This window comes from Antennarius striatus, chromosome 11 (assembly GCF_040054535.1).
Source record: "Antennarius striatus isolate MH-2024 chromosome 11, ASM4005453v1, whole genome shotgun sequence".
In the NCBI taxonomy this organism is placed as follows: domain Eukaryota; kingdom Metazoa; phylum Chordata; class Actinopteri; order Lophiiformes; family Antennariidae; genus Antennarius; species Antennarius striatus.
Window position 1 is genome coordinate 18,674,563 of NC_090786.1, and position 8,653 is coordinate 18,683,215.

Below are 8,653 nucleotides of genomic sequence, written 5' to 3' on the forward strand. Positions count from 1 at the left end.
ACATCCACTAGGCCATGAGAAGAGACCAGCCGTTTCAGAGTGTGTTGGGATGCTGGGTAAGGCTCTGCGTGGTTACGGTCTAACATCCCGTCCTCAGTACAGTTAAAATCCCCACCCAAAATTAAAAAATCTTCCGAGCCACAGCTATCCAGCCTAGCTTGTATCTTTTCTAGAAAGGTCTTCCTCTCTGCACCGTTTGTTGGAGCATAAATATTTACAAAAACCAGGGTGCGGTGTTCAAAATGTGCCTTCACTAAAAGACATAAAAGACATGTTCTGTAAAAACAGAACATCAATAGTTTTCCTCCTTGCTGTGTCAAAAATTAGTGCTCTTTTCCTTTCTTCTCTGGCTCCATTTACGTTTAATGTCCCCACTCTAAAATAATTCATGATAAGGGAAAAAGTTAAAAGTATCTTAAAGTAACTACATACAGACAGTTCCATCAAACCTCAGTTGTTTACGGACTCATTTTCTTTTTGAGTCGGTATATCTCTTGGTCACTGAGTTCTGATGTTGCTCTGTTTTGAATAAGTTGTTTTGCCGAATTATAAAAAATCAATTTATCAGGAAAAAACTGTTCCAGGTTCAGACCTTTCATGCCTTTAGTTTGTTGTAAAAACAATTTAAACATTTTTTCAGGGTACAAATCGTGGTTTTGACTGGCAGTGACTGGAGGATGAGATAGGTCACTGCAATCAGACATACATTCATCACTGTCACTACTGTCTTGAGCACTCGGTGTGCTCTCTAGTCGACCAGCTTTACGTCCATCAGGAACAGTTAAAACATTCTTCCGCTTACCGCGCCGCCTGGTAGAAGCAGGAATCCATTCAGACTCACGCTCGTCTGTGATATCTTCAGGACCTGTCTGGCTTCCTGTCTCAACATTCTCATTTTTATCACCAGTCCCCTTCCTATTGTCACCTACTGCACTTGTCATCACCTTAGTCTCACCCAGTGTACTTTCCTCACCCAGTTCACCTACCACCTCTATACTCTCACCCATTTCGCTCACTACCTCTCCAGTCTCCCCCTGTTCACCTGTCAGCCCCCCATTGTCACCCACCGCAACTGTCGCGTCACCCATCTCGCTGGGCGCCGCCCCACTCTCACCCATCTCTCCACCTGCTCTCTCAGCTACCCTGGCACCATCCTCACCACCTTCACTCCGCCCCCTCACGATATTACTGGTTATCACTAATCCTACCTGCATCTGACTCTCAGTCTCGCCCCTCGGAGCATCCCTCTGCTCCGCGTCCCCGATGCTTCGGCGCCGCGGAGTCGGAACGGAACGCCACGGAGCGGCGGTGGGAGCCGCCGTGTCGCCGGGACCCGGAACATCGCTGACGTGCTTTATACAGGCGCTAACAATGTGTCCCTCCTCTCCACAGCCAAAAACATTTCATCCGAGAGGAGGTGGCGTACCACGGGTAGTCATAGTTGTCCACTCTAACAACAAAACGGTAGTTAAATTCTTCCGTCTTGTTGTTCCCGATCATGGATACCTGTCGGTGGTAACAAATGAGATGCCCCAGATGTGGGAATCACCCCGTCGTGATTCTGGTAACTGGTGACACAACTTTTTTGTGTCAAGATAGTTCTCGAACCAGGAAGTTAACACTGATGAAACAGGGGACGTTTGACAGTGTGATCGTAGTCGCTGGTTGCGACAACGGCAAAACGGGTACAAACAGTCCGCCAACGTTTATCCCACATTCTACCAGTAGCTTTGCCTGTTCTACCTTCGCCACGAACATGATGATTGCCTTGTTCATTCGGCCGGCAGACTAAGAAGAAGAGAGCCTTTCAGAATTCACTACATGCAGTGGTGTGGGATCAATGTACCTGCTTTTAGCTACTTGGGTGTGTTATATATAGCATATTATTATTGTACATGTTTCATTGTATGCTCTTTTAAGCGTGTAAGCATTGATTTCAATAAAAGTTAAATAAAATAGAACAAACTAGCCGGGCCCATGTAAATCACATGGGTAGATCAAAGGCAAACTAACGTTTTACGTTGTGTAGACGGAACCCTCATAGTCAAAAGACAATGTGTGTCTAGAGAAAAGGGACAATAGGTGGAGTGTTAGGTAACCTCGGGACAAAACCGATCCCAAGATGATATTATCCAGTTTCAGCAGATGTGCTGTTTATGATAAGTTTTGGGGCAAAATGGGTGGTTTTTAACAGGTGTGGTATATGGAGGTTTTTGCCTGTTTCAAATGTCCTGATGTCACTTTTCAGGTCTTTCATTGATGTATCCAGTTTATCCATGAGTAGCTGTTTTGACCTCTCTTTGAAGAACATGAGGTTTTGGTTTCACTGTTCATCTTATGCCACTGTTGATTCAGCTGTTTGAGGATTGCATACTGCCTCTCCTCTGTCAGGAATTGTTTCTTCGCCAGTTTCTCCTGCTCCTCCATCTCTTTACTTTGGCCATCCTTGCGCTTCAGCAGGTAATTGAGGGACTTTACCGTAATCCTTTGAACATCCTGCTTCAAAGCAGTGATTTATTGTAATTGTCAGTGTTCGTGTGTTCGTCCATCCATTCGTCCACCAAATATCTTCGCAAACTGTTGCAGATAGAAACATGAAACAAAAAGCACATTACTCGGGCGACAAAGGGGATGAAAATGAGATGATGACCTTGACCTTGAGAAAACTAGATCAAAGTTAAATTTCAACTTTTATACACTCAGGAGATAGAAAGACGAGGGAGAAGGCCAGTGTGAGTAAGATCAGAGATCAAAGCACTAGCTTTGATGTTTGACCTATGCAAGTAGGTCAGGGTCAAATTTTGTATTTAGGGCTGTCGTGGGATGTTTCAGTCGGTGACTGCCTTGGTTGTAGTTCTTCATATATTTGCTTTCCATTGCAGGTCTCTGATTTCTTATAAGACACCTCTTCTTTGTCTTACTTCACAAAGTTTTCTTTGTGAGCAATCACAGGTCCCTCATTTGGTAACAGGTGGTTTCCTCTTAGAAGCAGTACTGCACACTCTTGAAGGTGGCACCATTTCAGGTAACTTGTCTACTTTAGAGTGTATATTCATGTCATCAGCTGAGCAGGGCTTCTTTAGTTTCAATTGTCCAAACATCTTAATTTCATATTTCTTGGGCTTCTTAGGAGGCGGAACAGTTCAGAGCGTTCTCTGGTGGAGTTGAGCGGAATTGCATATATCTGGTCCTTAACCTTCATTTTAAGCATGAGGCTGTGGGGATTATTCTCAGTTATCATGGGGTGCATCACCTGTTCCATGCAGACTTGTCGGAGTCTCTTTGGTGGCATGTGATCCCTCTTTACGAACATCTGCTGTGTAACACGTGGTTTGGTGTCAGGTGGACTGACTTGCTGGACTTCTTGGTTTACTTGGAAAGGTATCTTTTCATTTTATTCTGCAATTAATTTGCAAATATGCATTAATATGGGGAACGTTGAACTATCAACCCGCGGTGCACTGGCATCATGCCAGGAGTGTCCCATGCCTCATGCCCTGTGCCAGCTGGGATAGGCTCCAGCTTCCCTTGACCCACTGCAGCGGATAAAGCGGAAGAAGATGGATGGATGGATGAACTATCAACATGTAATGATCAAATGATCACTCTTTGATACTGAAATTACATTTCATAGCCATATGTGTCTGCGTGGGTTCTCTCCGGGTTCTCTGGCTTCCTCCCACCTCTAAAAACATGCGCTTCAAGTTAATTGGCCAGTCTAAAATTGATCGTAGGTATGAGTGTGTGCGTGCGTGTTTCTCTGCGTCTCTGTGTGTTTCCGTCATTCATTCATTCATTCATTCATTCATTCATTCATTCATTTATTCATTCATTCATTCATTTATTTATCTTCAATACCCACTTCTTCCACCATCACGGGCCGTGGGGTGCTGGAGCCAATCCCAGCGGATTGGCTCAAGCAGGGTTGACTCCAGTGCACTACAGAGCGACATGGATGAGAGACCAACACACGCATGCACTCACACCGACGAACAATTTGAGACTGGCTTATTCACCTGAAGTACGTGATTTGGAGGTGGGAGGAAGCCGGAGAACCTGAAAAGAACCCACGCAGACACAGGGATAATATGCTGCAAACTCCATGCAGAGCGGGACTCAAACCTGGAACCGCCTTGCTGTGAGGCGACAGCGCTGGCACAGTGGGTAGCGCGGTCATCTCTGAGTGCTATCTAGTATACATTACTAAGAAATAAACCATTGTGCTGGATTAGTACCATCACTTCTGAAACATAAGTGTAGGTTGAGTTAAATAGTTCTTTACAAGTGCTACCTAGTATACATTACTAAGAAATAAACCATTGTGCTGGATTAGTACCATCACTTCTGAAACGGAAGTGTGGGTTGAGTTAAATAGTTCTTTGCATCAAATTAAAGGTAATGAAGCTTTTAGTAGGAAAAGTTGTGCAACAACCCTCACTTACATTGGGATGTCAGCCTGTGCTGCAGTGTAGTGGGGCCAAGGTGTGAAAATGTTGTGATATTAGATAGTGACATGCCTTACATTGTAAGAAGGGTGTACTTTACCCACCATGTGGGCCTCCTGCTAATTTTCAATTGGAATTTTTATTTTTATTTGTTATTTTATTTTACTTAATTGTATACTGTTTATATTTTATTTTAGTTTAGTATATGTCCTGTTGGTGCTGCATGTGTCTGTTAGTGTGATGTGCTGTATGTCTTGGGGTATGTCCTGCGGTGTCAGTTTTTCTTTTCCTCCTGGTATTTGTCCAGTGTTTGTTCATTATGTAATGCTTGAGCAGTGGATGTGTGCAATTTCTTCCGGGATTAGTAAAGTCTGTCTGTCTGTCTCTCTGTGTGTCCATGTGTCTGTGTGTCTGTCTATCTATCTATCTATCTATCTATCTATCTATCTATCTATCTATCTATCTATCTATCTATCTATCTATCTATCTATCTATCTATCTATCTATCTATCATCTTTGTGAAATTAGCCAAATGGTGGCTTATCTTGTCATTTTCCACAGTCAGTCTTTTAATCTATGAGATGCAAATTAAAACAGTAATTGCGACTACTAATAATAACTAACTTTCCATGACGCAATTGGAAAGCAACTGATATTCTCCCTGCCTGGCAAAAGCCATGTCTTTCACTTCTTCATGCTTCTTCACATAGCCCTCTTTACTTTTATGTGCTCAGTAACCCTGATGACAGAAAACTTCATGTTAAAAATTCATCTTCATGTTCATGTTAAAATAATCGAACTGCCTCTTTAATATTTAATTTCTTCACCTCTGATGTTGACTGCATATACTTATGAGTAAGTATGAGTATATATTTTCATCTTGACCCAAACTAAAAACTTTTTCAGTTTCATGAATGTTTCATGTGTTCACAGAATGCACTTTCTTTTACTTTTTGTGCACAAAGCTTTTGTATTTCAAAATTTGTGCTCATTTTATTACATTTCTAGAGACTTAGACTTCTTCTGAATATTCAAGTATTGGCAAATTTAATGTTGAAACACTGTTTCTCGTTCTCCAGCAGGTTTTGCGTTGGTTGACGTGTTTTCCTTGTTACTGCTAAGATAACAAAAGGAGTGATGCATGATGCTGATTCTAAGATGAAGGAATATGACTTTAAAGCCTCAATGAAGGAAAACCATTTAAGTCTAGTATGGCACAGCTACATAGCTGACATGTGTCATGGTAACAGGGTACAATAAATAGTCATCTCGAAGACACGGCATTTAAGACCTTCTTCTACTGATCTGGCTTGTGTGGGTTAGATGTGGTAGAGAGGAGAATGTAGGTAGGTATGTGCAGTAGGTATTAATGTAGGTACATTAATAAATTTATTTTTCTGCTTTCTGACACACTCCAAAATAGCATAACCTATAAAACAGGAGAGGAAACTGGAAAATGTCCTACAAAGGTTGAGTTAATAACATGATAGATGACTTCATTTGTTCCATCGTGGCTCCTCGATGAAGTAAACCTAGAAAGAGCAGAAGTTCAAACAAATACAAAAGGTTCCGGTTTCAACTCCGAGCTCTTTTATTGCAGACTTAACTTCAAGGTCTGGTTGAGTTTTAAAAATTTCAAACCCAGCAGCACCTTCATTCAGTTCAGTGTGACTGGTGGCCTGAATCAACTGTTATTATAGCCCATGTTTTAATTTTCTTTCCTCTTAACCTGTCTGTGACAGTTTATGAGCCTTTTTAATTATATTTGGGAGGAAACTGACCATTAAGACTTGCTTAAGCCGACGCAGTTTAATAAAATCATTTGTGTTTCAATTGTAGATCGAGCTCGTCTGGTGCAATATTGAGATGCAGTCATTCCATTCATGACCTAGCAAGCTGGCTACCGTAAAGTATCCAGTTTACGGAATTGATTATTTTCTATTGGCATAATTTTGTCTCCATAGCCCTGATAAATATATAACAATATAATTTATAATGATTGATGATTATAATATCTGTTGATTATTATCTTCTATATTATAATTGTAAGTGGGTACATCTGCAACAAAGGCCGCAGATTAAAGCCCGGGCTGTATGACATAACAAGAACCTTGTGCTGATCACAACGGCAAGTAAACTGTAAATACGTGTATAGAAAGATCAAAGGAGATTAGACCCAAGGTCAGTACGGGTCCCAAATTTTATTACACACCATAATTATTAAATCCTGCTACAAATCGGTGATGTATTGCGATTGTTCGTTCATTTGTTTGTTCGTTCATTCGTTCGTTTGTTCATTCGTTTGTTTGTTCGTTCATTTGTCAACCAAATATCTTCGCAACCGTTGCTGATAGAAAGATGAAACAAAAAGCACATTACTCGAGCAGCAAAAGATGTGAAAGTGAGATGATGACCTTGAGCTTGAGAAAAGTAGGTCACGATCAAATTTCAGTCTTTGTACACTCAGGAACCGGATAGGATAGAAAGACAAGGGAGAATGCCAGTGTAAGACCTAGATCAAAGCTAATGCTTTGATCTACCTATGCACTAGCTTTGATCTATGGTGTTACTCACACTGGCCTTCTCCATATGAATAGGGTCTATGCACTGTTCACGTATTTTCATGGTACCCTGACTTACCCTGAAAGTATGTCAGGGTAAGTCGCCGGATGTTGGAGTCTCTGACTGCCTTGGTTCTAGTTATTACTGTTGTGCAAACTGACGGCAGGACAAGCTGGGATTTTCATTAGACTGGCTTTGATCTACCTACGTAAATTAGGCAGGGTCGTTGTTATCTTATTATCCGAGCAGTTCAAGATACTAATCAAATTTTAACAGACACACATTATCACACACCCATGGACAATTAGTGTGATCAATTCATCTATGCTGCACGTTTTTGGATATGGTAGGAAGCCGGAGAACCTAGACAGAATCCATATTATATATGGTATATTTTATATTCCATCCTTCCATCCATCCATCCATCCATCCATCCATCATCTACCGCTTGTCCGGGGCCGGGACGAAGGGGCAACGGTCTCAAGAGGGATGCCCATACTTCCCTCTCCCCAGACACCTACTCCAGCTCCTCCCGGAGGATCCCGAGGTGTCACCAGGCCAGCCGAAAGACATAGTCCCTCCAGCATGTCCTAGGTCTTCCTCAAGGTCTCCGGGACATGACTGGAACACTTCCCCAGGGAGGTGTCCAGGAGGCACCCGGATGAGATGCCTAAGCCACCTCAGCTGGCTCCGCTCTAGGCAGAGGAGCAGCGGCTCTACTCCGAGCTCCTCCCTGGTGACTGAGCTCCTCACCCTATCTCTAAGGGTGCGCCCAGCCACTCTAAGGAGGAAACTCATTTCAGCTGCTTGTATCCGGGATCTTGATCTTTCGGTCATGAGCCAAAGCTCATGACCATATAGGTGAGAGTAGGAACGTAGATTTGACCGGTAAATCGAGAGCTTCGTCTTGAGACTCAGCTCCTTCTTCACCACGACAGACCTACAGTATACTGCTTCACTGTTAGACAAGTTAGAAAATAATAATAAGCTGATAAGTTAGAAATAATAATAAGATGATAAGTTTAAAAGACTGTTATTTGAAGATTTATAATAAGATGAACATTTAGTTAAGAGAAATGAAATATAAGAACGTGTTTTGAAAATGGGCTAAAAACATTAAAAGCTCACAGATATGTTTAATAAGGGTTAAATAGTTAAAACGCTAAAAGTCTAATTAATTCATTGTTTATTTTGCTAGTTATTGTTAAAAGTCAAGACACATCAATGTTATCATTGCTCATCAGTGCTGTCTCGATCCGATCGTCTGAGATCGATTGCTTGAGTCTTGATGTGTATTCTGGAGATTCGCGTCACTTTTTCCCGCACTGCAGGAAAGACATTACTGATTGGAAATATCTCTTGTCACATTTGTGATTATTTCACCCCCTCATTGAAGGGTATAACATTTTGGAGGCACCGCTGGAATTGCTATTCAGATGTCTGGTGTCCACAGCCTGGCAACCGAAGTCTGGAGCAGCTAAATCCCCCCAGTTAACCCAGGCAGGTAATGGCGAGGAACACGCTGTTTAAGGGGATCTGGAGGCTGGAGATTGAGTGGGCTACCTGAGGCCAGTCAGACATCATCAGGTACATTAAAATCTGTCCAGTCCGGAGTCAGCCTGTGTACAGTAAGATTTCTCCTGTTC